General features: G+C 41.8%; 1 long non-coding RNA gene across 1 annotated transcript in view; it reads left to right on the forward strand.

Moving 5' to 3' along the window:
* Positions 1–20,072, forward strand: part of LOC142197456 (uncharacterized) — a 114,037-nt gene that overhangs the window by 93,377 nt on the left and 588 nt on the right. The gene's annotated exons all lie outside the window — the stretch shown is intronic.

Genomic DNA, 20,072 nt, shown 5'->3' on the forward strand with positions numbered 1-20,072 from the left:
TAAAAGACTAAAACGTTGTATTTTGGATTTCAAAGGCCGCAATGCGTTCATTAAGGAGTTACCAAGGTTTAATTGATTAATTAATAATGGTGATAATAATAATGAATGAAGTCAATCAATATTAAAAGTCCATGAAACAAGTTCCCTCAGCAGTAGCTGGACAACTAAAATTTCCCATTAATAAAGCATAGCGACAATGATAAACACTTTATTTTTTTGGAGGGAGGGCAGGAGCTGCTCCATAGCTTAACATGACGGGACTGACCCCTAAGCTCTCGTCTCTCCTCTTTTTAAACTCTGATTTTCCCGCTGCCCAATCAGCTGGACAACCTTGTTACTGGGCAGATTAACAGCTGTTGAATTTCCCGCCATCAAGGCCAGCTGACCAATCAGCTGGCAGAACCTGCTGCTAGACAGAATAAGAACATACCAGAACCTGCTCTTGACTGACAAGGCTGATCTGAGATTGACCTTAAATCAAACAATCCTGAGGAGATAAGGTAAGTAGTCATTTTGGACCAAAACAACTTAAACCAATATATAAAATGGAACCATTTTAATAGATAATGAAGTAATAAACTGATTTAGATTTGGAGCTGGTTCAGTATCCCTGTGGGCCCACTTCCATAACACCCCTGTGGGCTCAATCAGAGAAAGCAAAGTCTATCCTTTACAGACATTTTTCCCAACAGCAACCTTACAGAAACACGGTTGTGATGACGCAGCTGATATCCTGGCTGAAACTGTGGTGATGTCATAGCATTTACTTGACAGAAACACAATTATAATGTCGCAGCAGTTACCTGACTGGAACCCACTTGTGATGTCATATCAGCTACCAGACTACTGCTGATGTAAGCTTGGCAACTAAAGTAGCTGTTACTTACTAGAAAGGGTCCTATGCGAGAACTTTTCATGGGCTCTGTGATTTCCAACTATTGATTTAATGAAAAAATGGTGTTATCCATATACCTCCTCATGTATGGCTCTGGAAAACTCCTCACCTGTACCAATCTAAAAAATTGTGGGACATTAATAGAAAAGAGCATTGTCCTGTACATGTGATCTACCAAAATAATTATTTTAAAGTACAGGTGCCTCACTCCCCTCCCTGTCCCTGTCTGCAGGAGCCCTGTGTAGCTGCACATGTTACATATTAGAGACATCCTCTTCTGTATTGAGAAAGTATAGAGAAAATATGAGGAATAGCAGCAGTTAAAGAGATGTTAAGTATATAACTTAGTCCTTAGGCTGAGGGGCATTCTGTTTGTGCTAGGAGCCTGCTGCAGCCAGTCACAGGCCTCAGCAATGTCTTCAACAAAGACATATGACTAATGTGCCATTTGTGATTAGGTGACCATTGAGTTCTATGACTGGCTGCAGTGGTCATCTGGCACAAACAGCTGGGTGACCTGTATTCAGATAAACTGAGCTGCCGTGCTAGAAACAGAGAAATGTGTTATAGTTTATGATTAACCACTTCCAGAACACCCATTGGGTTTATACATCTGGATAGTGGCTTCCTTGTTTTGCAATGACGTACCGATACGTCCATGCCGTTTCCAGCAGCTTCAACTTCCGCCGGAGCTCCTAGAGAGAATGCAGGGAAGATTTATTACGGTCCCTGCCTTGTCAATCCTTGTGTACACGGCACTCAATAAGTCCTGTATACTCAGCTATGGGCACCACCATGATGTGGCTGCCCTCTGACCCGGCGGTCAAGTGATCGTCTGTTGGAGCTGCAGGGTCCCACAGGACCCAGAACAACTCTATAGTTATGCGCAGGAGGCTGTATTTCTCCTGCAACTGGGCCCAAATGTACCAGCCCCAGCTGCAGGGAAAATCGTCCTTCCCCACTATGTATATATATATATATATATATATATATATATATATATATATATATATATATATATATATTATAAAAATGAATTTCTGTCTGTCTGTCTGTTCTCTAATGCGAACCAAACGACTGGACCAATCTTCACCAAATTTGGCACAGAGATACTTCAGATATCCGGGAAGGTTTAAGACGAGACTCCAACTCGCTCGGACGTACCGTTGCTGAGATACAGCATTCCAAACACAATGCCCCCCCCCCCCCCTTAGCCAATACAAACCTGCAAGACTTTCACTCATATTCCAACTGCAATGCACACGGTCACTCCACATGCACAATCCAACACTGATATCCAAACTGAGATACACGCATCAGAGGATTAGATACACAGATCAGCACACAGTATCACACACCAGAGGATTAGATACACGGGTCTGCACACAGTCCCACACACCAGAGAATTAAATACGCAATTCTGCACACAGTTCCACACACTGAAGGATTTGATACGTACGTCTGCACACGGTTCCACATACCGAAGGATTAGATACAGGCGTATACACACAGTTCCACACTCCAGAGGATTAGATACGCGCGTCTGCACACATTTGTACACGCCATAGGATTAGATACACGCATCTGCAGAGTACCACATGCCTTAGGATTACATACACGCGTCTACACACAGTTCCACACTCCAGAGGATTAGATACGCGCGTCTGCACACAGTTGTACACGCCATAGGATTAGATACACGCGTCTTCACACAGTACCACATGCAGTAGGATTAGATACGCGCGTCTACACACAGTTCCACACGCTGAAGGATTAGATATGTGCCTCTTCACACAATACCACACGGGAGGATTAGATACCGCTGTGTGCACACAGTACCACACTTTGGAGGATTAGATACATGCCTCTGCACACAGTACCACAAGCCAGAGTATTAGATACGCGTCTCAGCACACAGTACCACATGGGGAGGATTAGATACGCGCGTCTACACACAGTACCACATGCCATAGGATTATATACGAGCGTCTGCACACAGTACCACATGCCGGGGGATTGGATACATGCGTCTACACACAGTTCCACACACTGTAGGATTAGATACGCACTTCTTCACACAATACCACACACCAGAGGATTAGATACACGTGTCTTCACACAGTTGTACACGCCATAGGATTAGATACACGCGTCTTTACACAGTACCACATGCAGTAGGATTAGATACGCGCGTCTACACACAGTTCCACACGCCGAAGGATTAGATACGCGACTCTTCACACAGTACCACACTTTGGAGGATTAGATACATGCCTCTGCACACAGTACCACAAGCCAGAGTATTAGATACGTGTCTCAGCACACAGTACCACATGGGGGAGGATTAGATACGCGCGTCTACACACAGTACCACATGCCATAGGATTATATACGCGCGTCTGCACACAGTACCTCATGCCGGGGGATTGGATACATGCTTCTACACACAGTTCCACACACTGTAGGATTAGATACGCACCTCTTCACACAATACCACACGGGAGGATTAGATACACGAGTCTTCACACAGTTGTACACGCCATAGGATTAGATACACGCGTCTGCACACAGTACCACATGCCGTAGGATTAGATACTCGCGGCTGCACACAGTACCACATGCCGTAGAATTAGATACGTGCGTCTACACACAGTTCCACACTCCAGAGGATTAGATACGCGCATCTGCACACAGTTGTACACGCCATAGGATTAGATACACATGTCTGCAAAGAGTACCACATGCCGTAGGATTAGATACACACGTCTACACACAGTTCCACACTCCAGAGGATTAGATACGCGCATCTGCACACAGTTGTACACGAGATAGAATTAGATACACGCGTCTGCACACAGTACCACATGTCTTTCACTCATATTCCAACTGCAATACACACGGTCACTCCACATACACAACCCAACACTGATATCCAAACTGAGATACATGCATCAGAGGATTAGATACACAGATCAGCACACAGTATCACACGCCAGAGGATTAGATACACCCGTCTGCACACAGTCCCACAAACCAGAGGATTAAATATGCACTTCTGTACACAGTTCCACATGTCGAAGGATTAGATACACGCGTCTGCACAAAGTACCACACGCCGGGGGATTGGATACATGCGTCTGCACACAGTACCACATGCCAAAGGATTGGATACACGCATCTGCACACAGTTCCACACACCAGAGCATAAGATATGCACATCTGCACACAGTACCACATGCAGTAGGATTAGATACGTGTATCTACACACAGTTCCACATGCTGTAGGATTAGATACGCGCCTCTTCACACAATACCACACAGGGGAGGATTAGATACGTGTGTCTGCACACAGTACCACACTTTGGAGGATTAGATACATGCCTCTGCACACAGTACCACAAGCCAGAGAATTACATACACGTCTCAGCACACAGTACCACACAGGGAGGATTAGATACACGCGTCTGCACACAGTACCACATGCTGTAGGATTAGATACGCGCGTCTACACACAGTTCCACATGCCGTAGGATTAGATACACACCTCTTCACACAATACCACACAGGGGAGGATTAGATACGTGTGTCTGCACACAGTACCACACTTTGGAGGATTAGATACATGCCTCTGCACACAGTACCACAAGCCAGAGAATTACATACACGTCTCAGCACACAGTATCACACAGGGGAGGATTAGATACACGCATCTGCACACAGTACCACATGCCAGAGGATTAGATATGTGCATCTGCACACAGTACCACACAGGGGAGGATTAGATACGCGCATCTGCACACAGTACCACATGCCAGAGGATTAGATACGCGCATCTGCACACAGTACCACATGCCAGAGGATTAGATACGTGCATCAGCACACAGTACCACACAGGGAAGAATTAGATACGCGCATCTGCACACAGTACCACACGCCAAAGGATTAGATACGCGCGTCTACACACAGTTCCACACGCCGTAGGATTAGATATGCGACTCTTCACACAATACCACACAGGGAAGGATTAGATACGTGTGTCTGCATACAGTACCACACTTTGGAGGATTAGATACAAGCCTCTGCACACAGTACCACAAGCCAGAGAATTAGATACGCGTCTCAATACACAGTACCACACGCAAGAGGATTAGATACGCGCATCTGCACACAGTACCAAATTCCGTAGGATTAGATATGCGCGTCTACACACAGTTCCACTCGCCGTAGGATTAGATACAGGCCTCATCACACAATACCACACAGGGGAGGATTAGATACGCGCATCTGCACACAGTTCCACACACCAGAGGATTAGATAAGCACGTCTGCACACAGTACCACATGCCGTAGGATTAGATACGCGCGTCTGCTTACAGTTCCACATGTCAGACGATTAGATACGCACATCTTCACACAGTTGTACACGCCATAGGATTAGATACACGCGTCTGCACACAGTACCACATGCCGTAGGATTAGATACTCGCGGCTGCACACAGTACCACATGCCGTAGAATTAGATACGTGCGTCTACACACAGTTCCACACTCCAGAGGATTAGATACGCGCATCTGCACACAGTTGTACACGCCATAGGATTAGATACACATGTCTGCAAAGAGTACCACATGCCGTAGGATTAGATACACGTCTACACACAGTTCCACACTCCAGAGGATTAGATACGCGCATCTGCACACAGTTGTACACGAGATAGAATTAGATACACGCGTCTGCACACAGTACCACATGCAGTAGGATTAGATACGCGCCTCTTCACACAATACCACACAGGGGAGGATTAGATACGTGTGTGTGCACACAGTATCACACTTTGGAGGATTAGATACATGCCTCTGCACACAGTACCACAAGCCAGAGAATTAGATATGCGTCTCAGCACACAGTACCACACAGGGGAGGAATAGATACGCGCGTCTGCACACAGTACAACACGGGGAGGATTAGATACGCCTGTCTACACACAGTACCACATGCCGGGGGATTGGACACGCGCGTCTACACACAGTTCCACACGCCGTAGGATTAGATACGCGCCTCTTCACACAATACCACACAGGGAAGGATTAGATACGTGCGTCTGAACACAGTACCACACTTTGGAGGATTAGATACAAGCCTCTGCACACAGTACCACAAGCCAGAGAATTAGATACGCGTCTCAATACACAGTACCACACGCAAGAGGATTAGATACGCGCATCTGCACACAGTACCAAATTCCGTAGGATTAGATATGCGCGTCTACACACAGTTCCACTCGCCGTAGGATTAGATACAGGCCTCATCACACAATACCACACAGGGGAGGATTAGATACGCGCATCTGCACACAGTTCCACACACCAGAGGATTAGATAAGCACGTCTGCACACAGTACCAAATTCCGTAGGATTAGATATGCGCGTCTACACACAGTTCCACTCGCCGTAGGATTAGATACAGGCCTCATCACACAATACCACACAGGGGAGGATTAGATACGCGCATCTGCACACAGTTCCACACACCAGAGGATTAGATAAGCACGTCTGCACACAGTACCACATGCCGTAGGATTAGATACGCGCGTCTGCTTACAGTTCCACATGTCAGACGATTAGATACGCACATCTTCACACAGTTGTACACGCCATAGGATTAGATACACGCGTCTGCACACAGTACCACATGCCGTAGGATTAGATACTCGCGGCTGCACACAGTACCACATGCCGTAGAATTAGATACGTGCGTCTACACACAGTTCCACACTCCAGAGGATTAGATACGCGCATCTGCACACAGTACAACACGGGGAGGATTAGATACGCCCGTCTACACACAGTACCACATGCCGGGGGATTGGACACGCGCGTCTACACACAGTTCCACACGCCGTAGGATTAGATACGCGCCTCTTCACACAATACCACACAGGGAAGGATTAGATACGTGCGTCTGAACACAGTACCACACTTTGGAGGATTAGATACAAGCCTCTGCACACAGTACCACATGCCAGATAATTAGATACGCGTCTCAGCACACAGTACCACACGGGGGAGGATTAGATACGTGCATCTGCACACTGTACCTCACGCCAGAGGATTAGATACACCTGTCTGCACACAGTACCACACGCCAGAGGATTAGATACGCGCGTCTGCACTTAGTACCACATGCCGTAAGATTAGATATGCACGTCTGCACACAGTTTCACTTACCGGAGGATTAGTTACGCGCCTCTTCACACAATGCCACACGGGGGAGGATTAGATACACACATCTGCACACAGTACCACACGCCGGAGGATTAGATATGTGCATCTGCACACAGTACCACACCAACAAGGATTAGATACTTGCGTCTAAACACAGTACTACACGGGGAAGATGATTAGATACAGCTTTACTCCAGGTATCCATAACAACTGATCACAGGTTTTTCACTGATATCCAAAATGAGATACACATAATCACATGACGCTTATGGACATATACAGAAACCACATACAAAATACACCAGTGCAAAATTGGACATTTCTTATGGGACCACTACACAAACATAAAATATAATATACCCGTGCGAAGCCGGGTCCTCCCTCTAGTGTGTATATATATATATATATATATATATATATATATATATATAAAATTAGGTCTACTCTGACACACTATAAAAACAAAATAGATACACACATCTTTCCCTTCTCTTTTGTTGATATTTTCCTATATATATATATATGTATATATATATATATATATATATATATATATATATATATGAACAAAACATAAAAATAAAGCCCTGTGTGTCACAAAAAAAACACTCAGAAATTAGTTGAATAACTTAAATGATAGAAATGTTACAGCCCTCAAACTTGCAAATACAAAATACCCAAAAATGTGTCTTTTCCTGGACCAGAAATTGGCCTGGTCCAGAAGTGGTTAACCTCTTCCCAATGTGGCTAGTTTTTGTTCAGTTTTCGTTTTTTACTGCCTTCAAGCCAATCAGTATAACTTTATAATTTTTCCATTCAAAGAGTTGTGGAATAAAATGTATAAATTGTACTTCATAATTGTACCATTTAATGTTTCATATGATGTATTGGGAAGCTACTAACATTCAGGATGGGGTGGAATTAGATAAAAACTGTTTGCACCAACCAAAATGACAGGTTACCTGTATTCTGTGGGTTGTTACAATTATGACTATACCAAATTTATATAGTTATTGTGTTTCAACACCTTAACAAAAATCCAAACCTTTGAAAAACGAATTTATTGGAGTTGCCATACTTTAACTTTTTTTTTCTATGTTAGCATATACAGGGCCGTATGAAATGTCTATTCACAGGTGGTCTCAAGTCCTCTCAAAGATGATCAAATGAAATGGCATGACCCCAGAGCTAAATTTCAGGTGTCGAAGAAAGGGGGCTCAATACCGATGTCCTTGCAAAATTTAGGTTTTCCCTTTTTTAATAATTTTGCAAACATTTTCAAAATTCTATTTTCATATTGTCATGATGGGATATTGAGTGCAGATTGATGGCCTCAAAATAGCAAAATGAGAAAAATTGACAGTCTGAATAATTTCCAGATGCATTGTAGAACTTCACACACAGCATGTTAGGAAATATGAGTTTATAAAAATTAATTTACCACAAAACGTTTCATTATGCGAATAACAAACTGCCACTTTGTGTTACATAAAAACAATTTCCATCCCATTATGGTTATCCTTTATAACTTTATCCTACATAAGGCAGAACATTCAACCATGAAGAGGTTACAGTGAAGGCAACTTACAAACCAAACAGAGAGAAAGGAAATTAAAAAGCAGTGAAAGACACTTCCCAGTAATTGGGCTGTGAGTCATGAACCCGAGGGCTATAAATGATTTCCACAAATTATTCTAGCTAAGTGGGGCCAAGCAAAACTGCAGTTAGCCACTCAATAACAACAGGTCTATTTCCTATTATACCTAATTGTGAAGATATCATTACATTAAATGAAGCGTTACATTTGAACTTTCCACATGCGGGGTTACTCATTTAGATGTAATCCATCTTTTTATTTTTGGGCAACATCAATTCCTTGAAATGCAATGGAATATAGAAAAGTTAGGAAGTCCCCTGTCATTTTTGTTATTTTTAAACATAAGAAAATCAGTTGCAATTGCTCATCCAAAATAACACATACTCAAATGCACAAACAAGTGGTTTGAATACCTGACATTGCTCACTCCTCCAGATCTCCAGAATTTTTTTCTCACTCCAACATGCAGAGTTGTTCAGCCAAGTGGTTCTGGATTTTGGCATGTGACAACAATTTTAAGGCTTGGGCCCCATGTGGCATAAACACTGCAGCGGAAATACTATGAATTTCCAAAACTGTTGCGTTTTTGGAAATTGCAGCATGTCAGTTATACTTAGGGAATTGCTGGCAGTTTCCCTATAGGTATAATTGAAGCAGAAAATCAGAGACAAACTCTGAGGACTTTCTGTGAAAAGCACTGTAGGAAAAACGCGTGGCCTTAGCCTAAATGTCCCACATCATCTTTTATGAAATTTAGACCTAGACTTTGTGTCAATTCAACAAATCTCCATTTCTTCTTCTTCTTGTAGTTACTGTATAATGGTATATTTAGAGTGATTGTCATGTTGTTAGATTGTTCTTCAGATGAGTTTATGGGTAGGTTCATATGGCGGAAACTGAAGAGGAATTCCTCTTCATTTTCCGCCGCTGGCATTTTCGTTGCAGTCTAGAGCGACGGGATGCCGATGCAGTGTATCATGGCATTCTGGAATTAATGGGCCTAATCAGGAAGGAGTCTCAAGCTGACCCCGCGGCTAAATAAGCTGTTGAATCCACGGCAAGATCGAGCTGGACGCTTTTTTTTTTTTTCCGTATCCTGCTGCGATCTCTGCTTCTCATTGAAAACAATGGGAGGTAGATTCTGGGAGGAATCTGCTCTGGATTCGGGGGCAACATCTGCCCCCAAATCCGTGGCAAATTCCTCTGTGTGAACACAGCCTTAGTTTTCTAAGAGATGGTCTCACGTTATCTCCAAAACATATTTTATGAACATGCTTTAGAGGCAATATCAGGTTGTTCTAGTGAAATGCTGTCTTTGCTCGTATCTTGTGAAGTATTTGACCTCCTGTTGATATGCAATAAATAGGTCTGGATGATTTAATTGAAAACTAATGGAAATCAAACTTCAACCAAGATACCTGATGTGGTTTTCTTTGTGGTTTTGATTATTACGATATTTGCAATTTAGTTCAGACCAAACAAATCCGAACCGAAACTGCTGCTGTTATACTCTGGGGTCTCTTCAGAAATCAGAGTGTAGTAACCGGAGGCCCAGGGGATAGGTGGGTGATCAAACCAAAAAATCCCCAAAACTGTTACTCACCTATCCAAAGCTCCCGCGCGGCTCGCTGTTCTCTTTGGAGCTTCTGTCTGGCCTCACGGAGCACTAAGGCCTGTAATTGGGCCTCAGTGGTTATGAGGTGTCTTGAAGCTTGCGTCTATGCATTACAATGCCAATCGACACTGGCGCCCAATCACAGAGATCAGCTTCCTGACATCAGTCAGAAGTGCCGAAGACAACAGAGGGCTGTGCCGGAGCCCAGAAGAGATGACTAGGTTGAGACTAGTTTTAAATCAGGTGTGTCATGGATCCAGTAGATGGTGCTGCCTTGTCTCTGGAAGTGTTAGCTGTGCCCTGCCAGCCCGTCAAGGCTAACACACCCAGAGCATCGGCACTGTCAGGTAATAAATTAATGTAGAGGCTAACTATGCCTCTTCTATATGCAGCCCTAAACCTAATCCGCTTGGTTACAGGAGGTAGTGCCACCTACTGGATCCACGGCATGCCAGGTAGCACCTGATTTTACCCACTCCATTCTAGCACCTACCGAGGTGAGTAGAGACTGTTGTTTTTTGTTTTGTTTTTTTTACATTTGATCTCCTCCCCTCAGTCACTGCACAACTCTGGGGTTATGATAACCATTTCAATTCGGCTGTGTTCGTCTAACACTTAGTCATACTGTAAAAGGTGTGTGGTTAAAAAGGGGCATGCCCTAAATAATCGCCATTAAAGGGGTTATTCAGGAATTGCAGATCTCTGTCAGGAGGCCAGGGAAGATGAAGAATTAAAAAAAAAAAAAAAAAAAAAAAAAAACAGCAAAAAAAACACCCCATGCTCTCCTCTCCCCCGCTGTTCCAGCAGTGGCCAGGGCCTTGTTCTAATTACTGACCTTATTGGCCACAGGATAGGACACAGGACATCATTTGCATATGTCACAGGTGACTACCTGTGCTCATTAATCATTATCTAGGTAAAATGCTTGATTTAATTGTGATTTTAAAGTACTTCATAATCGCCCAGCCCTAGCCATAAGTGTCTTTGGTGAGACCACCCATTTCACTTGCATAGGGCTGTGTTGTAGGTCCCTGTACAGTGAGTGGATTCTCATGATTGATTGATTGTTCCATAGACCAGACCTTCACTGATCATAAAGTTATGGCATATCCTTGTGACAAGCCATAACATTATTTGATGGGAATACTGTACTTCTTTAGAGGTTTGCAAAAATTCTTGTATTGCCGTTGCTGTGAGCCGAGTAATACGTATTTTATGGCTTTTAGTTTACTAAAATGTATGGAAATAGTTAAATTGCCATCATTTTGTAAGTGTGATTTATTACAAATGGTAATGTACACCAGAATGCTGTGGCATTATACTACTGCATATACAGGTGACCATTAAATCAAATCCAGTCTACGCTTTCACTTCCTCATTTTCAGTGGCTCCAATGGAAAAGATCTCACTGATCTATTTCCGTGAGAAAATATTTTGTCAGAGAGCATTTGGCAGCAGCCATAAATTTATTTCAGTGATTGACCGTGGGAAAAATGTATTTGTTCATCCCGATTACTTAAGATAAGCATAGGACTAGGCTTCTTGTAACATTAGTATATTGCTTCAACACATATCACTCGCAGGGATGCAGCGCAATGAAGGTAGGAATTTCCTATTTATCTATAGTTTTTAATGATTTTACTAGTATTATCACCTTTTTGTCTCCATTGGAATCCATATGAGTGATTTCTATGTTCTAAGATGTTTCCAATGATATGCAATGGACAGGTTGATGCTTTGCCTTGTAATGTAAAATGTGAAACCTATTACTGCATGGTAGCCAAGTAGGCTTAACAGCTCTCCTAACATATCAGTTTTTTTACATGCTTGTATACACACAATTTTAACGCGGGAGCACCATTTATTATGTACTGTTCCGTAACTCTGTTATTACGCTAATTCCTCTTCTGGGAAGCTGTGTTTGAGCTTTATACCAAAGTGAGTGGTCGGTCTTTCACACCGTCTCCTCAACTAGAGTTTCTCCCAGTCATCCCTGGAAGGATATCTACAGTAAATGAGGACCTCCTGCAGCATTTTCTCATGGCCACCAAAACCAGGCACTAGCATAGTACTGCTTCACCCACCCTGGTGGAATTTCTACAGGAGCCTCTACTGATCTGAAGAATGGAGGCCCTGATGACGGAAGACTCTACTGATTCCTCCAAGTTTGAGTCTCTCTGGTGGCCATGAGTTGTGTTTCAGGAGACATCTGAGTTCTCAAACTTCTCACAAGTTCTCCCCAGAGATGTTCCTTTGATCTCTCACTGGGAGGTTGGCCTCTTAGCCTTGCCATTGCCCTACCCCTCCTCTGCCTTTTCTTCCTCTTTCTTCTGTGCGTCTCCCTCTCATTCGTCTTGTTGTCCCCTTCCCTTTTTTATTTTTTTTATTTTGTGTGTGTATCATAGCTGGTGGAGCAAAACTGTTTTTCCCACATGTGTACCTCTAATCTTACTTGGAACGTGCACCTCTTTCAGGTCCTTGAACCCCACTCCGACATTCTCTTCCTAACTGTATTTCATATAAGTTGGTCCGATGACATGCTTACTCACCCACTATGTTCCCTTATTTTTGCTTTTTGAGGTTTGTACACCTATTTGTACATTGGTATGTTATGTTTTACTTATACCCTTCCTGTTATTTGAAAAACGTTTAATAAAAACTGATTAAACATAACTTAATAATTCCCTTGTCAATGGCATATTACTCAGGACAAATTGAACAATAACATACCCAATACCCAGGTGACAGATGGAACACCCAGTCCTTACTTTTTTTTTCTTCCCCCATATACATCCAAGAAGAATAATAGATAAATTGCCCAGTACAAAGCTGAACCAAGTGTTTATGGGGGAGTTCATGAGGAATTTATTAGCCAAATAACAAGTGAAAGTGTATAGTGATAATTGACCACTGTAGGTACAGAATTTGCAATTTTGCATTCACCCAGAAAATAGGCAACTTATTAAAACTTTCTTTTTAGAAATTATCTACAGTTTTTATGTATTTATTTTGACTCTTGACTGCAAACTGTGCCATCCTAATATGGTCACATAATGAGGGACAACATGACAAGAGACTTCTGTCTATATCCTTCCTTGAAAGCCACTGCACATGCACTAGTTGCGTCTTCCTTTACCCTCTGTACAGTAAGAAAGTAGTGCATGTGCAGTGGCTTACAAGAAAAGATACGGACAAACATCTTTACTCACATTTATTGTTGCCAACTGTCTCAAATGTATCTAGACTATCCCAAATTTTTGGAAATTTTCCAAACAAATTCAGGAATTTTCCAGGCCAAAAAGGGTCAGGACTCACAAAACCACCACCACCAAATTGGGTGATCCTCTTGGACTGGAGGTGGGCCTAGTTGGTTTGGTGAAGGCCTTAGGCCAAGGCTTAAGCATTCCTAAATTACCAACTGAAAAGTTGATCAGTTATGCAGCATAAAAGCAAATGATTATAAATACTAAATAGCTGGTGATGGCTGGTTTTTACATATAAAGCTTATCATAGAGAATTGTACAATATTGTAGTAGACCTTGTGTAACCCTGCATTATGTTTTTCAAGACCTTTGCTTATTCATTATGTGGGATCCTTAAAGTTGTTATCTATTTACTAATATTGATGGATTATTCATATTGTAGCTCAGAACAGATATGTGGCTCTGGGGTGCTTTGCCCCATATACTCTCAGCGCTCTGACCATATTGTGCCCAAAGATGCTGCCTGTTATGATTTGCACCATACCAGTTAGAGGGCTCATACAGACTTTTTCACAACAGCTATTGACACAATCCAGCCAGCTTCCAAACCCACTGTAACATGGGCTCAAAGGCCCAACATTAACCATACATAATGTAACATGTTATAACAAGGTGTAAACCACCAGTTACTTTACTGACATCACAGTATAAGTATGCATTCTATAACAGGGAGGGGCTCCACGCTCTAGCAGGTTCCTTGGGAGTATCGCCTTACATGGTAGTTCTGGGTGTGCTTATTTCTGCTTTAGTCTAAGACCCCACTTAGCAGGCCGCAGCAAAAATGTGTTGAGAAAAGCTGTGGCGGCAATGCTTTGCGTTTTTCCTGCATTGCTTTTCACAGAAAGTCTGACTTTCTTATTCCACTATACCTGTAGAGAAATCTCCAGTGTCTCCATAGGTATAATTGACATGCTGCAATTTGAGAGCTCCGTGTGTCCGCTGCACATATTTATTTTTGCAATGTGTGGGTGGGATTTGCTATAATCCCATTCACTTTGCAGGGATTGTAATATGCTGTGCTTTTTCCATGGCGTTTGGACCACATGGGGCCCCGGCCTTAAAGGTGAGAATTAGAGATGAGCGAACACTGTTCGGAACAACCGTTCCGAACAGCACGCTCACAGCACACTCCCATAGAAATGAATGGAAGCGGCCGGCAACCGGGGGGTTAAGTGGCCGGCCGCCAGCAAATTCTGCGTGCTAGGTGCTTCCATTCATTTCTATGGGAGCGTGCTGTTCGGATCGGCTGATCCGAACAGTGTTCACTCATCTCTAGTGAGAATGAGACAAGAAATTGGATTGTGCACCTTATTTTTCTCTGTTTTCATCATATAACAAATTGTATTTTTGTGTCCTCTATTGTACCTCCCCCCCCCCCCCCAAATATCGTTCGTTGGATTGAAGGAGACCGAGTACCAAATATATATTTGGTTTTACACCTTCTTTCACTGTTATTGTATGGCCTTAGTCAGTATTTTATAGATCTTGTCTTCTGAAAGGCACTGACCATGCCGGGTGGAGCATGCATGGTTCACATGGCCATCCTGCGAGGCTAAGGCCATTGCTTCTCAGCCATTCAGGGTTTCTGTCAGTTACTATATTGTGCATTCTGGTTCTCCACATGACCGTTTTCGCCATCTAAGTGTGAAAACATATAGATAGCTTTGGGAAAAATAACAACAAAGTAGGAAAAATAGATGCAATACAAATCCTAAGATTGCAAACAGATCAGAAACCGATCCAGAATGGAAGTAAAAAACAGATACTCTGATCGGATCCAAAACTGAAACTGTTGTGCATATGAGCCCATATCTGACCCCTGCTTGACCTTGGCATGTCTTTGGATTTCCCCCTTTTTCCATTAACCCAAACTTTCCATGACAAATTATTGTGCCAGTTTTTAAGAACGATGGTAGTTCACTGTGGTTTACACTTATGCTTCATCTGCTGATTGTAGCAGCAAAGACCAGAGTCCAATATAAGGGTTACAGTGCGGAAAAGCAAGCAATTCCTTAGATGCTGCTAACCAGAGTGACTTAAGCCAAACCTGAATTGCCCTGAAGCCTTTTGAGAGTGCTGACTATACCTTTACACTTTGTCATACACTCTAGATCTTTCTTTGACACCATAACAAATCGTATAGAACACCCTGTTCTTCTGAGACATTTCTTGGGTACAAGGGATTCATTTCCCATTTGGAAAAAATAGAAACACTTACACTCAATTACAGTAAACTTGTTAATTTTAACAACAGGCATATCTATTTGCAAGATCTGATTCATGTGCTCTTATCACTTCTGGTCAGTTTGATAGTACTAAAGAACGGGAATAACATTAGGTTCCGAAAGCACTGCTCAGGTAAAGTGACCACACGGGCAGATTTACTACTGTAGACTACTGTAAATCTTAGACAGTATAAGCTTAATCTAGACAGTCTAGAAACGCTAGGTTTATGACTCTTGGCATAAGTGTGTGATAAATTTTGTGCATCTTTTTAGATACTTTTGTATAACTTCATGCTACCTATTGGTTATTTTACTTTGCTACAAAAATCTATATAATTTTGGCACCAGTTTGGCATATGTTACACCATAGCTAGACTTTGACAGCATGATTTACTGTAGTACAACATAGTACTAGGTGACCAATATTTAGATATGTTACTTCTTGGAATGTTTGATGTTTTAGTAGATGGAGTTATGGTGGGTTTCTTTCTATACACTTACATATAGTAGTTGTCTTGTAGCATTACTGTATTTTGCATGACATAATGGCACGTAAAGCTAAATATCAGCCATGACAAAGCCATAGAGTGTAGAAGCGTGTATATATATATATATATATATATATATATATATGTATATATATGTATATATATATATATATGTATATATATATATGTGTATATATATATATATATATATCAGAGAGAATCATTTGATTCCTTTGTTCCATTTTGTTCCTGATATTTGGTCTGGTATAGTATTATGGATGAGAGATGGGAATCTCCTTGGGGTTCACTTACAAGAGAGTTTTTGGGGTGTGTTTTTCATCTTACACCCGCATTCTCTCACTTTATATCATATCTCAAACAGTGACAATATATATACACTAGCTGGTACCCGCGACTTCGTCTGCGGTGATTGTAGCAGTGGGTATATACAGGCGCGGGTAAGGTTTTCGTAGTGTGTATAAGGGATGGGATATGCAATGTAACTTTGTATCTTGTTGTTTCTGTAATTCAGAGAATACGTGAGACTTTTGTGTTGCAGTTACTTTGTATTTGAGCTGCTATACGGTGTTGTGAGAAACTTTACATAGTGACTTTGGGACAGAAGTATTTGAAGTGAACCCTTTCCCGCCGATGGCATTTTTGTGATTGTGGTTTTTAGTTTTTGAATCCCCTCCTTCTAAACCCCATAACTTTTTTATTTCTCCGCTCTCAGAGCCATATGAAGTCTTAATTTTTCTGGGACAAATTTTTCTTCATGATGTCACTATTATTTATTCTATATAATGTACTGGGAAGCAGGGAAAAAATTCAGAATGGGGTGGATTTGAAGAAAAAATGCATTTCTGTGACTTTCTTACGGGCTTTGGTTTTACGGCGTTCACTGTGCAGCCAAAATGACATGTCCCCTGTATTCTGTGTTTCGTTATGATTCCGGGGATACCAAATTTATATGGTTTTATTTACATTTTGACCCCTTAAAAAAATCCAAAACTATGTTAAAAAATTTTTTTTTGAAAAGTCGCCATATTCCGACACCCGTAACTTTTTTATACGTCCGTGTACGGGGATGCATAGGGCGTCTTTTTTTGCGGGGTCAGGTGTACTTTGTAGTTCTAACATTTTTGGGAAATGTTATTGCTTTGATCACTTTTTATTCAAATTTTTATCAGAATCAAAACAGTGAAAAAACGGCAGTTTGGCACTTTTGACCATTTTTCCCACTACGGCGTTTACCGAACAGGAAAAATATTTTTATAGCTTTGTAGAGCGGGCGATTTCAGACGCGGGGATACCTAACATGTATGTGTTTCACAGTTTTTAACTACTTTTATATGTGTTCTAGGGAAAGGGGGGTGATTTGAATTTTTAATCCTTTTTATTTGTTTTTATATTTTTTTTACTTTTTTTTAAACTTTTTTTTTTTGCATTTATTAGACCGCCTAGGGGTATTGACATGGGTGGGCGGTGTCACAGATTGTCAGAGCGGTGGGGGTCGGCAAACATGGCTGCTCTGGAGCGTTATAGAGCGCCTCCTGGAGTATCGTTAAGGTGAGGGGCAGAGTGGTAAAGTATATGTATATGTGATTGTGTGGGGTTAGGGGCGAGGCTGTAGAGGGTAATATGAATTTTGTGGCTTGCTATGGTCCAAAGTGTGTTAGATTGCAGAGATGGTGGTGTGAGTTTGGGTTTTGTGGGGGTCCTGGCACAAACGTATGTGCGCTATTGTGATGAAAAGTAGCCTATTGCGCAATCGGGTGTATTAACTATGTTTGTGGAAAATTTCAGCCAAATCGGTCGAGCGGGTTTTGCGTGATTGAGGAACAAACATCCGAACATCCAAACTCACAAACCCACAAACTTTCACATTTATAATATTAATAGGATTGTATTAATAAAAGACTAGTTTTATTCATTTTATATTTTGCATTGAATCCCCTTAGACTTTGGGATTGCTAAAGTTTCAGCCTTGTATACTATTCTTTAGATCATAATTCTTTTATAGAGTGGCTGTTTTTCATAATTTAGTAAATACAAAGCTGTTATATACAGACAAATAATAGGACTACTTACTTTATCAATGAGGTCAGTGTGAGCAGTACAGTAAAATCAAGAAATAACATAAAAAAGGTTTATAATGGAAGAAATGCTCACTTAACACTATTATGCTTATGCAGCCCTTCTTTCAGTTATTCCTGGCAAGATTTCTGTGGTGAAGAAGGATCTCGTGCAACCCTTCCTCACGGCCGCCAGGACAGTCATTCCCAGGCATTGGTGGAGCACTACTGCGCCCTCCCTGGTTGAATTTTTACAGGAGCTTCTCCTCATAAGGAGAACGGAGGCCCCAGTTGCGGAGGATTCCCCTGATCCCTCCAAATGTGATGCTCTTTGCGACCTTGGGTGATGTTTCAGGAATTGTCCGACTTTTCCTCTCTTTTCTCCTGATCTGGAGGTATTCTTTTGTTTCTTGCTCTTTATCCTCTTAGGAGATGGTTAGTCACTTTATCCTCCCCCCAATATTTTCCCTTCCCGTTCTCCTTCCCCTCTTGTGTCTTTCTGGTTACTGTTCCCTCTTTGTGTCCCTTTATGAATATATGCTTTATTCCCACCTAAAGATGTTGGTTTTGTGATTTATTTATTTATTTTTTGTATACCTAGGCCTTGCTCTTTTGTCATTGTACCACACCCTAGGAAGCTGGGTGGCTTTCCCCCTGGCCTTTCTATGTTGGCTGAGGCATGCGTGCCTCTGGCCTTTTATTTGTTTGTTTTTTGTTTTTTTTCCTTTTCTTTTGTTATTGAAAAACCTTTAATAAACACTGATTACACTGAAGAGCTACAGTAACAGCACTAATAGCTCTTCAACGGGGGCACAGAATGGGAAAGCCGATAGTGCACTGAATTCAGCGCACTGTCTGCTTTCTAGCAGTGTATCACACCGCATGTGCCCAGAGGACATGAAAGTTCCTTTTTAAAGGAAATCTGTCACCACAGAAATCCCCCTAAACTAAAGTAATGTCTAGATAGCTTAAAAAATATAGATATTGAATGTTACTTTTATCTTTCTACTCACTAGCATTCTCCCACAGTCATCCTGTAAAGTGTCTATGTGTATGTATATCAAGAACTCCTAAGCAATATAATTTAATGGTGAGGACTCCAAGGAAAATACCACAAGCCAAATTGCACAAACAATTCCCTACTACAAAGGTATCGTGCGCCAAAACATCACAACAATCATGAATAGACAATCCAGCACTGATTTAAGGAATGAATAAAGCTTAACATTTAATAGATTAATTATATTGAGGTGAATGCAGACAGACACCGGACACGCATCCAGCTAGACACAAGCAAGCCTATACACTTGAAAAAGGGCACTCTGCCCGAAATGCGTAGTGTGTGCTTTATACAGAAATAAAGTTTATCCATTTGGCAATCAGTTGAGCGCGGTGATCCCCTTTAATTCCCGGTCCTTCGTGATATCGTTAGACACTGGACTGTAATAGATGAGAACAACGCACATTATATAATGGTAGTGTGAACCCACTCTTAGGCCCCACATAGCGGGCTGCAGCAAAAAAGCGTTGCAAGAAAAAGGACGGCGATAACGCATTACAGTTTTTCCTGCAGAGCTTTTCACAGAAAGTTTGCAGAGGTTTCCTCTGCAGACTTTGTTTAAATTATATCTATAGCGAAACCATGGGCATTTCCGTAGGTATAATTGCTACCTGTATTTTTGACAATGTA

The sequence above is a fragment of the Leptodactylus fuscus genome, chromosome 3 (assembly GCF_031893055.1).
Source record: "Leptodactylus fuscus isolate aLepFus1 chromosome 3, aLepFus1.hap2, whole genome shotgun sequence".
Taxonomy (NCBI): Eukaryota; Metazoa; Chordata; class Amphibia; order Anura; family Leptodactylidae; genus Leptodactylus; species Leptodactylus fuscus.